At 48.7% G+C, this 16032-nt stretch overlaps 1 protein-coding gene across 2 annotated transcripts in view; it reads right to left on the bottom strand.

The window, feature by feature from the left end:
* The window catches only part of CHDH (choline dehydrogenase), a 28708-nt gene extending 12879 nt beyond the window's left edge, over positions 1 to 15829 (bottom strand). For both annotated transcript variants that reach the window (XM_037040689.1, XM_037040690.1), the window contains exon 1: positions 15625 to 15829. The gene's annotated coding sequence lies outside the window, so the exon portion shown is untranslated. The remainder of the gene's footprint in view (positions 1 to 15624) is intronic.
* Between the last annotated feature and the right edge of the window lie 203 nt (positions 15830 to 16032).

The raw sequence follows: 16032 nt of genomic DNA on the forward strand, positions 1-16032 counted from the left end.
TTCCTGTATTTGCACAACAGGGTATTTTCATTTTCGTTCTAGGAAAAGTGGAAAGCATCCCGGCAAAGGGTTTTAATGTAGTTTTATTTTTTTTTTTTGCATCCATGCTGTTGATTGCTACATGCAATAGTCCGATCATCACACTGAATAAATATCCTTTTTAAAAAGAAACATCTAGACCAAAAATTCAGTAAGAACAGAAGATATTTGAATAGCATTATGAACTAAATGGACCTAATCACGCTTGTTACTGAACACCCCAGCAGCAGAATCCATGCTCCGCGCAGACACACATCCCTGAAGTGAACTTTATTCTGGGCTATAACAAAAATCTCAACAAATTTAAAAGGACTGAAATGAAACAAAGTATTTTCTCTGACACCAAAAAGCGATTTAGAAATAAATAATAAAAATATATCGGAGAAATCCCTAAATATTAAAAAGTAACTACACTTGTAAATAACCATTGAGTCAAGGAAGAAACCACTAGAGAAATCAGTAAATTTTTGAACTGAATGAAAATGAAAACACGACAGACAGCAATGTGGGTCATGCAATGCTTTGAAGGAAATATATAACATTAAAAGGTTTATATTAGAAAAGTCAGATCTCAAGTTGATGATCTATACTTCCACCTTTAAATAATCTGAAAAAAATAAAATTGATCCCATGGTAACCAGAAGAAAATAATAAACATAACAGGAGATATCAATAAAATCAAAAACAAATTTAAAAATAAAAAATTAATAAAATCAGAATATTCTTCTTTTTTTTTAATAAAGATTTTCTTTATTTATTTATCTTTAGAGGGGAAAGCAGCGAGTGAGAGAAACACCAATGTATGGTTGCCTTTGGTGTGTTCCCTGCTGGGAGTTGGCCTGCAGGGAACCCGCCTGCAACCCAGGCATGTGCCCTGACTGAGAATCGAACCGAGATCCTCTGGTTCGCAGACCTGTGCTCAATCCACTGAGCTACACCAGCCAGGGCCAGAATATCCTTCTTTAAAACAATCAAATTAGTAAATCTTTACCTCAAAGAAAAGAACATAGACAATGCAAATTACCAACATGAGCAATGACAGGATATTGCTCCGAATCCTAGAGTATAATAATGTCATGGCAATTTTGCCCCAATCAATTGGAGAACTTCCTGGGAAAGGGCATCTGTGAACTGCCTACATTGAACTTTGTACTAAATGGTGAAAGACTGAAAGCTTTCCCTGAAACCAGGAACAAGGCAAGAATGGTCACTCTCACCACTTTTATTCAACATTGTATGAAGATTCTAACCAGGGATTTAAGTTTAGTTAATTAATTAAAGTGAAAATCATACCGATTGGAAAGAAATTATAGATGCCTTTATTTGTGGACATGACCATCTACACAGAAATTCCCAAGACATCCTTTTTTAAAGTTCCTGGAGTTAATAAGTGAATTTAGCAAGGTCATAAGATATAAGTTAAACACACAAAAGTCAATTGTATTCTTATATACATTTGACATATATATATATCAAATTATTGCTATATAAATTATTATATATGTATATTCACATATACAAGTGAACAACTGGGCTCTTATATGTAAATAAATGTAATGAAGAGTCTGAGTCCATTTTTGGTGTTTGACCATTGACAACTTTCAAACCCTGTTCTTCCCTCTTGCTCCAAATCTGGGCAAATCAATTTTAAAAAGCCCTGGCATTCCCGCCCTTGCCGTTAGTGAGGAAGTCTAAACCATGTGAATCAAAACCTGTATACAGGAATTGCCATCACCTTGGTCCTGCTCTTCAACCATAACAAAAATCAGAGCCACCTGCCCCATCTATCTTCACTCAAGACATCCTGAACCAGCCTAGGGACCCGCCCTGCTCTCCCCAGAAAGGCCTGTTACGTGCGTAATAAACCTTTACATAGCCTCTTAGTACATGCACGGTGCCATCGGTATCAACATTTAAACATATTCTGGGTGGTGGTGAAGTTGATCCTACCCTCTGTGGGGCAAGCACAAAACAAAATGATACCAATTTCAAGAGCAACAGGAAATATGAAACACTTAGAAACACACTTAACAGGAGTTCAGGCCAAGATGATGGAGGCATAGGTAGAAACCCTACCCTTCCTCACACAACCAAAAGGAAGATAACAACCAATCTAAAATCAATAAACAATCAGAAATGCCAGAAAATCTAACTGCACAGAACTCCAACAACCAAGGAATTAAGAAAAAAATCAACCAGAATAACCAGACCAGTGTGCCAACATAAAGAAATATGGCCCAAGAGAAGAACACAGCAAAACCTCAGAACTAACCAATGAGATTGCCAACATATCTGATGGAGAATTTAAAGCCCTGGTAATCAGAATGCTCACAGAACTGATTGAGCTTGGTCGAAAAATGAAAGAACAAATGAAAGACACCCAAAATAAACTGAAGGAAACCATTCAGAGAACCAACCGTGACAAGAAGGAAACCAGGATTCAAAACCATTTAGAACAAAAGGAAGAAATGTAAACATCTAACTGGGTCAGAACAAAGAAACAAGAATCCAAAAAAATGAAGAGAGGCTGAGGACTCTCTGGGACAACTCAAAACCTTCCAACATCCGAATCATAGGGCTGCCAGAAGAAGAACAAGAGCAAGAAATTCAAAACTTACTTGAACAAATAATGAACGAAAACTTTCCCAACCTGGCGAAAAAATACTTTCAAGAAGTCCAGGAAGCCCAGAGTCCCAAAGAAGTTGGACCCAAAGCAGAACACACCAAGGCACATCATCATCAAGTTACCCAAGATTAAATATAGAGAGAATCCTAAAAGCAGCAAGAGAAAAAGAGACAATTACTTACAAAGGAGTTCCCATAAGGCAAGAAGGGGTTGGAAAGAAGTATTTGAAGTCAAGAAAGGCAAGGAACTAATCCAAGATTGCTCTATCCAGCAAAGCTTTCATTCTACCTTTCTGAGTAGAGAGCCCAGAAATAAACCCTTGCACAGACGGTTAATAGATTTTTGACCAGGGTGTATATTTTACCACAATTTTAAAAAAATTATGAAACAACCCTATACCACATGCAATACTAAGGATGTTACTGAGTGATTCAAATAGTGAGAAAAGTATAAAGAAACTCAGGATAGTGGTTACCTCTGAGTAGAAAGGGGTATCCAGGTGTTTTCACTTGTACCCGCTATGTTTCGTTAATCTAGGTGACAGACATGTGCATGTTTGCTGTACAGTCTTATTGAGGGCCTCAAATAACTGATGATAATCCAAGTCAACAGGATTAGGAACCAACACAGGCAGCTTCACCAGGAGACAGCAGGCCTGCTGGACAGGAGCGAAGACTGACCCCTTCTTTGTGGGTTGTCACCAGGTCATTTACTCTCCTTGGCCCCAGACATCCCTAAACCACACCTCTTCTCACAGTTCTTCCTCCAGCATCCCCTTCCAGCATGCCCCAACATGGAGGGGACCTTTAATTATTCTCAGAGATCTGAGTCTGGCCTTGAACTGGGCACAGATCTCTCCAGCTGCTGGACAGGTATGAGACTGGGCAGTGATGGGCTAAGCTGGAGCATTTCTGTCTGGACCCGACCCCTGCAGAGAGGAGACTTCCTTGGGCACCTCCGCCATCCTCCCCGGCCCCTAAGGATCCTCAGCGCAGGATCTGCTGGTTAATGGAGACCAGAAAACTCAGGGCTCTTGCCCACTCTCAGTTCCCCTTTTCGGGGGCAGATGGTGGCCCAGCTCTCCACCCTCCTCCATGGCTGGAGTGGGGTGGGCTTTCCTTGTCTCCCTCAGCAATCCTGATGCCCCAGCTTAGGGGAGGCTCTAGCCTCAGAGCAACATTTCCTTGTTTCCGAGACCCATCAGAGGGAGCTGCTTCCCCTACTTCTCAGAAGCTGGGCCTTGGACTCACAGAGTTGGAAGGTGGCAGGATCTGTAGTCACTGTGCGCAGTGGGGATGAGGCGGGGCTGCTTCCCAAAGGAAAACTCCTTGGGGACAGGGACCCCCCTAATCCCCAGTGCAGTGCTCCCTCGGGCTCCCAGATGGGGTGGGTGGACAAACTGATGAGGATAGAAAAGGGGGTGGCAGGAATGACAGGGAGACAGCGTTTCCCACTTTCCTGGGCTGCCTGGGCAGGGAAGGAGCTCCCCGGTGTTGGCTGTATGGAAAGGGAGAGGTGGGTTGGAGTTGGGACTAGGGAGAGACAGGATAGCATGTGTGTTCATTTGAGTGTGTGTGTGTGTGTGTGTGTGTGTAAAATGGAGAAAGCCTATCACGGGTGGGGGCTGAAGTGGGTGGAATTGCATCCAAAGCATTCTTTTCACTCTGAGTGCCTGTACTCCTGACCCACCCTGTTTCCTGGGACAACCTTGTCTCCCCACTTATGTAGCTCTGATCAGGTGAGGAAAAGGCTCGGCCAAACACTGCATGGGAGAGAGGGGACTCCACCTGCCCTGCCTCCGAGTCCAGGGGAGAAGACCCTTATAGCACACTTATCGTCACGGGGCACACGGCAGCTCCACTGAACCACAACTTTCATCTAGCTGGTCAGCCTGTGGCACTTCTGTCTGGGAAGTAAGGCTTTGGCCAACTAAGGCCAGCACCGTCAATGCCAGTGAACGGACACAGAGGATGAGTCAAGTGCAGAGATGCCGTTAAGTGAGTGGTAACAATGGGGGGTGGCCACCATGCCCTACTAACTATTGCTAGCAGCTTTCATCACCATAGTACTTTGTAGCAACTAACGATTCTCTTAAAATTCTACAATCAGTAGGTGAAGATTTATATTGAAAAATTTTCCAAATGTCATGGTCACAACTTCTTATATGACAAGACAGATTTCCACGTAATTCTGAGCTTGTGACTAGTTGCACAAGTTTGATGATTTTGGTGGATGCGAATTGCAAAAGAATTGCTACAAGAATAAAATGCTGACCCACCATCTCTGGAGTGCCTCTACTTGGGATACAGTCTGTCCCCACAGTCACACAGCTGGAGAATTGACAAAACTTTGTGAAACAGCCCTTTGAACAAGGTTCTTCTCAATTTCTTGGCATGCACGTGTGCATGCACCCACCCATGTATGTGTGTGTGCACATGCTTTTTTTTTTAGCTTTTGGCCAGTGCAGCGCATGCAAGTCTTGGCTTTTGTTGGTCACCCAAGAAGAGATGACAGAACCCTGGAGGAGGGTTGAGCAGTCTCAGCCAGGCCTGCATGCAAAATGAGGCAAGACCTGCTTCAGCCTTTGAGAAGTTCAGCTGAGGCGAGGCCAATGACAGTCTGCTTTGGGCGCAGCTGGGGAGCATGTGAAACTTTCCAGAAGGAAACTTCTGAATCTGAAACTTTCCTAGATCTCCTTTCTAGGAATTTAACCAAAAGACAGTTCTACACAGCTGTGAAAAAATGTAAGACCAAGCGATCTGAGTTGTTTATGCTGGCAAACAGTGCCAGAACCCTAGCTGTCCACCAGTAAGGGATGGCGCTGTGAAAAAATGGGACCACTCACAGGAGGGACCCTGTTAGCAGAACCGAACACAAAGCTCTGCTTCCCGTGAGCATCAAGGCCGTTGGTACCCCGAGACTGGTACTCTCCCTGGAGATACTTGGCCTTCACACCTATCTCTGTGCCTATGGGCCAGGGTGGCACCGATAATTCTGAGAGAGAACTGCAGAAAGTATGCTGGGGGCCATGGCCATCCCTGTCTGTCTGCTGGTCTCTGGGGGTTGTTCTCAAATGGAATATTTGGGGCAGGTCACCTGCCTTTGACCTCTTCTTCTTGTGAGACCTTGGACAAGGTTCTCAATCTTCTAGGCAGGGCTTTGTGTGGGTAAAACGAAGAGTACTCTGTAGCTGCCTTTGTTTAGTCCCAGAGCTCCATTAAGCCACAGAAACCACCAAGTTATAATCACAGTAATAATAATAGAGGCAGGTACCCTGTACTCAGTGCTTTGCATGGATTACCACATTTAATCCCTCAAAGACACTGGGTGGGGCTCTTTATCGTCATCATTACCATCACTGTCGGCTCCATGTCAGAGAAAGGGGAACAATCCTGAGGCCAGGACCCACCCCACCATAGGCCTGACCAACAAATCCATGCCACGGGAGCCAAAAAGTCATAGTCGGCAAATAAAAAGGACGGAAGGTGCCACATGCCCACATCAGGGTCTGGAAGGTGGTGAAGGTTCAGCTGCCTTCCTGCAGGCTGGCAAAGCCTTCCCAATGGCACGGGGATTCCATCACTCAGCCCTGTGGTGGGTGGAGGTGAGTGCTGGCTGGTGGCCCAGGGTAAGCAGGGTCTTGGTCGGAGAGAGGAGACCTAGCTGGGTGGTGATGGTCCAATGAATAACCATGGACAGTGGCCATCTCCTCCCACAGGAACCTCACTGCCACCCCAACCCAGGCCACCACCCTCTCCAAGATGGTGGAGCAGGCTTCCTCACAACCCCATGGAATCTTTTATCCCAAGAGCTCCTCCTAGCCTGTCCCCTGCCCCCTGCCCCACCCATCACCTCTCACCCCATCATGAGCCTCACTTTCTAGGTTCCAAGTACACAGAACACCTTCTCCTCCTCCGCCCTCCTCCACCCTCCTCCACCCTCCTCTGTCCTCCTCCGCCCTCCTCCACCTAGGGCTTTGCCTGTGCTGCTCTCTCTTCCAGGTATATGTCCCCAGCTCTTTCCACCTGGGTCACTCCTCACCTTCCCTCAGCTATCACTTCCTCTGAGAAGCCTTCCTCTATCATTGGCCACATCTCTCCCGGGGTTTCTCTTTGTACCACTTACTGGGACCTCAACAAACTACAAATGAGATGAGCTGTCGAAGGCCCATCACCCCAGCTGAGGGCTCTGTGGCCTGGCCCCAGGGTGGTGCTCTGTAATGGGGTCTGAATGGACAAATGGTGGATATGAAACTGCACATGGCCTACAGTTCCCACACATGACGGTGGGGCACAGGGAATATTCTATAGCCTAACCTAATAGTGGTCACCCAGGTGTATATACAGATAAAAACTGATTATTGGTACTGTGTGTATGTTATGGCCCAATTTTTTTTAAAGATTTTATTTATTTATTTTTAGAGAGGAAGGGAAGGAGAGAAGGAGAGAAATATCAATGTATGGTTGCTTCTTTCTTGTGAGTCTCCTGCTGGAAACTGGCCTGCAACCCAGGCATGTGCCCTGACCAGGAATCGAACCTCGACCGTGTGGTTCACAGGCCTGTGCTCAATCCACTGAGCTACACCAGCCAGGGCTGTAGCCCAATTTTTTTAAAATTAAAAAAAGGCATTTTCTTTAGAAATCAAGTTTTTAGGAATTTCATCTCTCACATTTTGATGCACAATAAACAAATGAATCACAAATTCTTTTCTCTTGCAATAGCTACTCATTGGCTGCTTCAGAGACCACTTGAGGCTGCTTGGGCAGGGCCCACTGGCCCCTGGGCTCTGCTGGTGCAGCAGCTGACGGGGGCCACATGGCAGCGAAGAGGATGATCAGGACAGGGCGTGCCTCCAGCTGCCAGGAGGGGCCTAAGGTGGGAGCCCTCAAACCTGACACTACACCAAAGGCCAGGCTCTCATCCCAGCTCTTCCAGGACTTGCTGAGTGACCCGGCCGGGGGTTTCCTGTTGGTAACACATGGGCGCCAGCCTGTGTGTGTAGGACCTTGTGCCCCACGTTCCAGGCATCTGGCCTCTGTACACAGTCTCCCATTCTCCAGCTGGTGTCCTCCTTTCTCTAAAACATACATGGTGGTGGTCTCACCCCAAGCAGTAAGGAGGGAAAACATAGTGTCCTAACACCCACCTCGGGGACGAGGGAGTGGGTGGTGGCCGGGGTGCAACACCCCAAGGGACAGCTCCTTGGGCTTCCCTCCATTTCTTTTCCTCATAGACACATCTGTGGATTCAATCTGAGTGGGTGATATGCTCACTCATACAAGGTGTATTTAGAAAGTCGGGTGTAATATCAAGGTCGCTCCTGGGAGTGACTCAGTTCATTACCCCCGGGCCCCTCCCAGAATGAATCACCTGATGCACTGGGGGAATGGGCAGGAGTGGCTCCTGAAGAACAGCGGTGCCCCTGCAGACATTAACCCCCCTGCACTCTGGGCTGCACTGTGCCTGGGCGAGTGGGTTCCAGCAGCAGAGAAGTGAAAGTGGGGACGCAGGGGCCACCTGCTAGAGGTGGGAGCTGGTAAGTCAGAGCCAAAGCCAGAGGAGGGCTGAGGAGACAAAAGACCCTGGTGCCTTGGCTTCCACACAGCAATAACACAATATGAGTGTGATTGCTCTTCCCTCTCCAGGGCTGCTAAAGGTCCTCCTTGGGCCGGGCAGCACGGGACCCAGAGATCACCAGAAGCCTGGTGACATGGTGGCCATTAGTTACCAAATTTCCACCTGGCAGGCCTGTCCACAGAGCTGCCACCACATTTGTCCACTTACAGTCATTGATGGGGGAGAGGGGAGGGGGTGCTTACAGCTCTCAAATCCAGGCAAACAGCAGGCACTGAATACATGCTTGCTATGTGACTGGCATATAAAAACACACTGTTCACTTCCGGAAAGGAGACACATGGAAACTGAGACACAAAAGGCAGTAACTTCTCTTAAAAGGTGTGGGGCCACAACTTCTGAATCTGCTCACTTCTGCCCACTGCACAGATTCCTGCCTTGATCAGCTCCCAGCAGGTCCTGCAGCACTTTGTGCAGGATCCTTCTGATGGCATTTTAGCAGTGTCCCTGCTGTCACAGCCCCTTCCCATGACGCCTCACAGTCTGCTCTTCACACAGCAGCTGGGGGATCTCAGAGTTCGGGGGATCCTAGAACCAGTGGAAGACCAGCTTGGGCCTCAGCAAAGTAGCTTCACACACAGAGACCATTACCAGAGCAGACAGACGCCCCTTCGAGTCCAGACAGGTCTGAGTGGGAGAATGCCCTGAAACGCCCTCGCCAAAAAACCCAAACCTGAATCTGCTCACACTTGTAGATCCACCACCAGTTCAGAGGACAAAGGTCAAAGGAACCCATGAAAGAACACCCAGGGACCCTACCAACAAAATCCAGGCCACCAGAATCTCCACTCATTTTCTCAACAACAGATTTAAGTGGTAAGTAAACAAGACAGACAGAGATGGAGGGCGGTCTATAGGTTACAAAAGAATAATTCAGATGCCGGGAATCTGAAAGGCTCTGTGGCTATGTTGTTAAAAAAAAAAAAAACAAACCCTGAAAAGTTGACAAAAACATACTGAAAAGACATACATACCGAAAAGTTGACAAAAAATAAAGGATATTGGGAATTTGGTTTAAAATAACACCAGGGATTACAGATGAAACAGGATTGCCCATGAGGTGATAGGAATACTGAATTCGATGCTCTCTTCTGGCTAATTTTGTACATGTTTCAAAATTTCCATAACAAAAGAGGTTTTTGTCTGTTTCAAATCTCAGACATCCCTACTAAACAAGGGAAGGAAAGAAACTGGGGCAGGAGAACCTCCCAGGCAGAGAGCCAGGTCCCGGTTGGGGGTTTCAAACCACTGCACAGAAGCTTGGGGTACTCTGCAAACGCTTGCTACCAACTTCCTCTTTCAAGTCCACCTTCCGCCAGTTTTCAAAACCTCAATGAAACAGCACCCACCTTACACCCAGATGGGGCAGTCTGCGGCCAGTGCAGCCCACGTGCTGCTTCTGGTCGTCTGTGAAAGGTACAGAATTGAAAGCCGGAGTTTGGAAACTTCTGCAGCATCTGACACGGACTTTCTGTCTGTTGAATCGCAGTAGGGTCATGGGCTTACGTTTTATGCGTCTACTTTATTTTTTTAATTCTCACCTGAGAATATGGTTATTGATTTTTTGACAGAGAGGGAGTTGGGGGTTGGGGGAAGAGAAACAGACACACAGACAGACAGATGGACAGACAGATATCTATGTGAGAGAGACACATTGATCAGTTGCCTCTCATGTGCACCCCAGCCAGGGATTGAACCTGCAACCTAGGTATACCCTGACTGGGGATCAAACCCACAACCTTTTGGTCCATGGGACAATGCTCCAACCAACTGAGCCACCCGGCCAGGACTATGTGCCTACACTTTTATTAAACAACTTTTATTGTGTTTTTTTTTTTTAAAACTGGTCTATGAGAGATTAAAAGTTAAAAACCAAGTAAACGACTGGTCCTTCACCACAGAGAGTCTGTGAGGCACTCTTATGGACTGGACATGGATCTCCTGGGGACCAAGACCCACCTGCTCAGGTGTCCTGCCAAAGACCCCAGATCAAATCCTCCCTCCCCACCATCTGCGGGTGGGACACCAGCGCTGCCTACGAACACAGCACTGACTACACGCTGCCCAGTCTGCTTGGTTTTGACCCACGTTCCCTCTGCACCACCGCAGGATCAGAGCCACATTCCACCGACGGCCAGCAAGGCCCGGAGGTGCCGAGCGCCCACTTGTCAAGGCCCCATCCCCAGCCCTGGTGTGACAGTGACACCAGATCACCTCTGGGAGCAGTCTGGTGGGCAGTTTGCACACTTTTGTTTATAATCTACTGGTACAGTGGCAAGATGCTATTAGCCAGCCAACTTACACATACAGTGGACATAAGACTGTAAAATGAGCTGCTTAAAGAAACCCCACTGCTTCCTGTGTCAACTACAAATTCCTTTCTCACTGAACTACAGTGCAGGAATCAGTCAAACATAGGGGCTCCTGTAAGACACCAGCTAGCACCCAGGGAACGCTGGTTTCAAGAGTGTGCTCATCATAGCAGCACTGTTCTTACTCTGACATGCAAAAAACAAACACAAAAATCAAAGCGCACTCTCCTTCCAGGGAGCTCGCCCACACCTTTCTCCCCTGTAAGGTGTGCATCTCCTAAACTCTAAGGGCCGGCACAAAGCTTGCATCCAGGGCAGCACTCGGCAGCAGCAGCTTGTCCTGGGATAACCACCTAAACATGTCTACAAGGCTCCCTGTTCTCAACTTACCAGTGAGCTAACAGCGGTCCCAACGTGGCTACTTTGTCACTGTGACTTTCACTTCCCAATGAGCCAATGAGTACATGAAACACAGACCCGGCTGCTTGCCACTACAAAAGCCAATACTCAAGAGGCAGGTGCTTAGGTAAAGGAAAGTGGTTCATTTTCATGTGCTGGCCCACCTGGAAGATGGTGGACTCATGTCTAAAAGCCCATCTCCAAATCTCAGTGGAGGCAGAGGTTTTTATAAGGAGGGAAACAGAACAAAGAGATGAAGAGAGTGTTGAAAGCTTCTCTACGTGCAGACTAGCACAGTCGTTCCTATAAGGCAAGTGATGGTCTGGTGCGCATCCTCCTGGTTAGTCATCCTGGGTTCACAGCCTGGCTCCGAGGTTGAAGGCCAGCACATCTCTGGAGCTGGGATTCCTGAAGGTCAGAGTCTGTATCTTTTGAAGTTAGTTCCTAGGGTTCTTATACAAATATGCTGTTTATCGATAAGCTACATATTAGTCAGAGTTAGCACTTAAAGAAACAACGTCAGAAGAATGGTGGGGTGGGTTACAATTCCCCACCATGACAATTTTCCACTGTTATGAAAGCAGCCTGCCTGTGCTCATTTCTTTCTTACAACATTTGAAGACAGCCAAAGCAGCCCCACCTGGGCTCTCCACTGTTGCTGCTTCTTTCCCAAGCCTTTCCTTGTTTCATTGTCCCAAACTTTAATAAACACACTCTCAAAATAAAAAATCACAAATGTGAACTTATAAGATAAACATAGACATATGCAACCTTTGCCTGCACGTGTTTTATACATTGGAGTTCTGTGTTCGAGTTTTACTACTTAAAAAAAAAGTGAAAGGAGCTGGTGGTCAAGATCCTTTGGGCTGCGGCCCCAACTTTGCCACCATTTGTGGTTTAGCAACTCTGGGCCTCAGTTTCTTCCTATAAAATGGGAACAGAGCCCCCCATTTCACAGGTTTGTTAGTACAGCAAAAGCAAAGAGCTAAAACACATTTTAAAGCATTAAAACTGCAAAGCCAAAACTTCATGATGATCCATTTCCTCCTCCATTAAGTGTGGACAGTGATGCTGCAACTATAATCAATAATATTATGAATAACAGATGAATGAAAGTGTCATTGTTCAAAAAAATAGATCTCCAAGTCTGCTATGTGTGCCCAACAGAGTGCTGCTTGCTGCTTCTCCCCTTGAAGCCCCCAGGAATCCTCCTTGCAGCCTGTGAGGCCAGCTCCATCACCCCACATGCATACGGACTTTGAGGGAACAACAGTAGCTGCCTCCTCTGTGTTTTGGACTTTCTTTGAGACCGCAATGTGATAACACGTGAAAATCAATGTAAGTACAAATGGGTTGTGACATCACAGGATTTCAACAGGAGCAGTAGTACTAATGTGGAGTTAAGCCCGTGCCCTGCGTCTGTGTGCTATCCTGGCCCAGCCCCTCCTTACCGGAGCAGAGGAAATGTTTGCAGTGTGGCCCTGTTGGGAACAGTGGGTACAAGCCCTCAATGTGGCTTCAGGGTCCCTGGCTCAAAGCAGGCATGACTGTTGACTCTGTGACGCTCAACCAGCTGGAGCGGAACGTGCCACAGGGGCCCTGGAAGGCAGCCAGCATTTACCAGAAATGGCTTGCTCTTCACCAGACAATGAATCCACTGTTAACTGGTGGGGCCTTGATTAATATTTGCAAAAGGAACAAAGTGGAAATTTCCACCTGTGTGGGTGGAGGTAGGGCCTGGGACATGTCAACAACCCCAATGGCCGTTTCCTCCCAGTATGGATCTGGCAGATATACAAAGGTCTGAAAACAGTGACAGAACCTGAGCGTCACTGAACTTGGGTCTAAAGGAATTTCCCTATTTGGATCGTAGAGATACTTGTTTTTTATTGTTCTGCCTCCACTGCCCTTAAATTTACACAGCACCTTTAAATCTTTCAACTCTCCTCCTATCTCTTCAGGGTCACCTGACAGCCCTTGCCAGTCCAGCAGGGCTGATTGAAACCCGTGTTCTAGACGAGGGTGACTTAGGCTTCCAGACACCAAGAGCCTCCCCCAAGGCTGCAGCTGGTGAGTGGGCAGCTCAGCCAGGGGACTTGGAGCCGTGGGATCTCAGCCACTCAGCTGTGACACAGAGCCTGCCCCAGGCAGTCTGGGGTCAGGGGCCATGGGCGCTGGACAGAGCGATCTTCCAGGTTTCACCCACTGGAGGAGGACAAGGAGCACGCCCAACCCAGCTCTCCCAGATGGGCAGGCAAGCTTAGGTGCTGGCCTTTGAGGAAAGTAAGCATTCATTCATCCACTCAAGCATTTAACAAGAGCCTACGGAATACCCAACATGAGGTGACATTGCACGGTAGCTCTTTCAGACACACACACCTGGAAGAATTCATGACCAAAGCGGGAAGGTCAGAGTATCTCCAAAGGTCGCTCCCTTCAAAGACTTGAGTCACTTCATTTAGCCCTTTTCAGTACACTCTCATCTGCTCATTTTACAGATCAGAAAAATGAGGCTCTGGAATGGTAGTTACTTGCCCAAGGTCACGGAGAGAGAGGAGGCTGAGACCTCCTGACCTGCTATGGCCCTGCCTCCTATTTATAGAGCCACAGCATTACTGAGCTAAGGCATTCAAACAAATGGTATACCTTCCAGCAGGCCACTTCAGAAGCTGCACGCTAATCAACAAGGACCTTTCACAGAGAAACACTTTTTGGAATGACCTTCCGAGCTCTGTGGAACCTCCTGAGAAGACAGGCAGTCACACGTGGATGGCCCACAGAGAGCACCAGGTGTGGTTGCAGGGCTCACCTCTTGATCCCCCACTCTATTCCTGTCCACGGGGTTGGCCAAGGGCATCATCCCCGTCCAACAGAGGGCCAAGGCCAGAGTAGCGTCATATCTCTAGCCCACAGCCCTCAAGCCTGGGCCCAGGGCAGTGGATGGGGATACTCACTCAGTCTGTGTCTCGTCATTGCCCAGCACCCCTCCTTCCCTACCTATCCACAAGCTCAGCAACCTCTACACCACCCTCCTATCCCCCTTTTTCTCTCCTTTGCCCACCTGCTTCTTCCCTGAAGAATCTCAGCTTCACCCTTTATTAAAACAAAGCCACTCTCACCATACTCCCAAATCTAAACCCGCTTACTCCCATGCCCCCCTCACCCCCTCTTGCCAAACCACACCTGATTGCCAGGGGGGCCCCTCAGGCCAGATGCAGCCACTATGGAGCAGGGCCTCTGCAGGTCAAGAGGTCTCAGCCTCCTCCCTCTGTGACATCTGCCCCATCTGACCCCACAGATTGCCCCTGTACTCCCCATGCAGCTCCCCCTAGCCCTCACCTCCACAAAGCTCTCCTTCCCCAGGGCCCTATCTTTCTCTCCTCTCTACCCCCTACAAATGTCTGCCTCACGTATCCTATCTCCAGGCTTCACCTCTGCATCCCTGGTTGTCTCCAAAGCCCTCCTGTGCAACAGTTCCAAGTTCCTACGGAAGGGCCCACTTTGGCACACAACTGAAAATCCAACACAGCTCAGAGCCTGGCCTGTGGCAGGGACTCAACTGTGTGAAGTAGTTTGGTTAGTACTCCCTGCTGGTCTCAGAGGGGCTGGCATCCTACTGCCCTGCACAGCCTACCAGGCAGCCTTTCTAAAACTGAAAACCGACCACCACCTAAGCCTCTGTTGTGTGGTTCCTTGGCACCATGGGACAAAGTTCATGATCTCAAGCTGGCAGAAGATCTGTTTCCACCTGTACTTCCGCAGAAGGGCAGGGACATGTGCCCATCAACATACTCTCACTGTGCTCACCCTCAGTCCAAGAGAGCCCATGAGCCAACACCCATGTGTTGTTAACCTTTGCACCCAGTACTGGCACCCTGAGGATGTTTGCTTAGAAGAAAGACAACTATTAGAGCCGGAGAAGATCTCAGGAACCATGGGGCTCAAAGCTACTCGGAAAGGTTGAGCGAGGGGTCCAGGATCACCCAGCCACAGGCAGGGGTGAGGTAACAATCCCACCTGAACCTTTCTCTTTGGTCAAGAACCAAACCAACCCTCTAGAAATGTCACCTGGAACCCCACATATATGTGTGCCAGAACCCCCATCTGATATTGAAGCTGGATCCACTCCATGCAGGCCCAAAGCTGAACCCAGCAGGTGGGCCAGACCCGGCACATAGTAGGACCACAGCAAAACCAGCCTTGGGAGCCCCAGGTATTAGTCTCAGGCTTCATTTTGGGGAAATCTACATTTACTAGAAAAGTCTGGGATGGAACGGGGGAATTTCTGTTACCCTAACTAACATAGAACTTAGTTCCTGCAATAAACTAGCTCCAGGGAGAACTCAATAAGGCTGTGACTGCCCCTGTTCCACCCCTTTTGCTCCAGGGGGGGCGCTCACCCTTGTGTAAAGTGGTACCCCAGTCTCAGCTTCCAGCCCGGCGCTCCAGACTCATCAAAACTGTGGCCTGAGGCTTCGGGAGGCTGCGGGCCGTGCGGGGCAGGGACAGGGGCAAGGGCAGAGGCAGGGGTAGGGGCAGGGGCCAATGCCCTGCCCGGGAGGCAATGCTACGGGCCTGGTCGGCCGGTGTCGGGAGGCGTACCCCGCTACTCACCTAGGCAGCGGGGGCGAATCCTGGGACAGTGGACTGTGGAGGAACTTGAGGAGCAGAGGCGTAGCAGGAGCGGGCGGCAGCAGCCTGGCTCTGCCCCGTTACACTTTAACTGTCCGCGCCGGCGCACCGCGCGCTCTCCGCGACCAGGAGAGGAACCGCGGGCGATCAGCTCAGGGCGGAGACCTGGGCGCCAGGCTGACGAACTCAAGGTTGGCGGGGTGGCTCGGGCAGGCAGGGCGCACGCGGCCCCTGGCGTGAATGCAATGTGCACCTGGCTCAATGCTTGCACGTGTGCACGGGGTTGACGAGCGCTGCTGTTTGCTGCTCGCGCTTGGCCTGCGAAGGGTCACTAGCTCGACCCGGACCATCCCTCTGAATCTGGAGGACTAGGGCTCTTTCTCGTTTCCC

This window comes from Sturnira hondurensis, unplaced genomic scaffold (genome assembly GCF_014824575.4).
Source record: "Sturnira hondurensis isolate 20B ecotype Veracruz unplaced genomic scaffold, ASM1482457v3 Scaffold0002840, whole genome shotgun sequence".
Lineage (NCBI taxonomy): Eukaryota > Metazoa > Chordata > Mammalia > Chiroptera > Phyllostomidae > Sturnira > Sturnira hondurensis.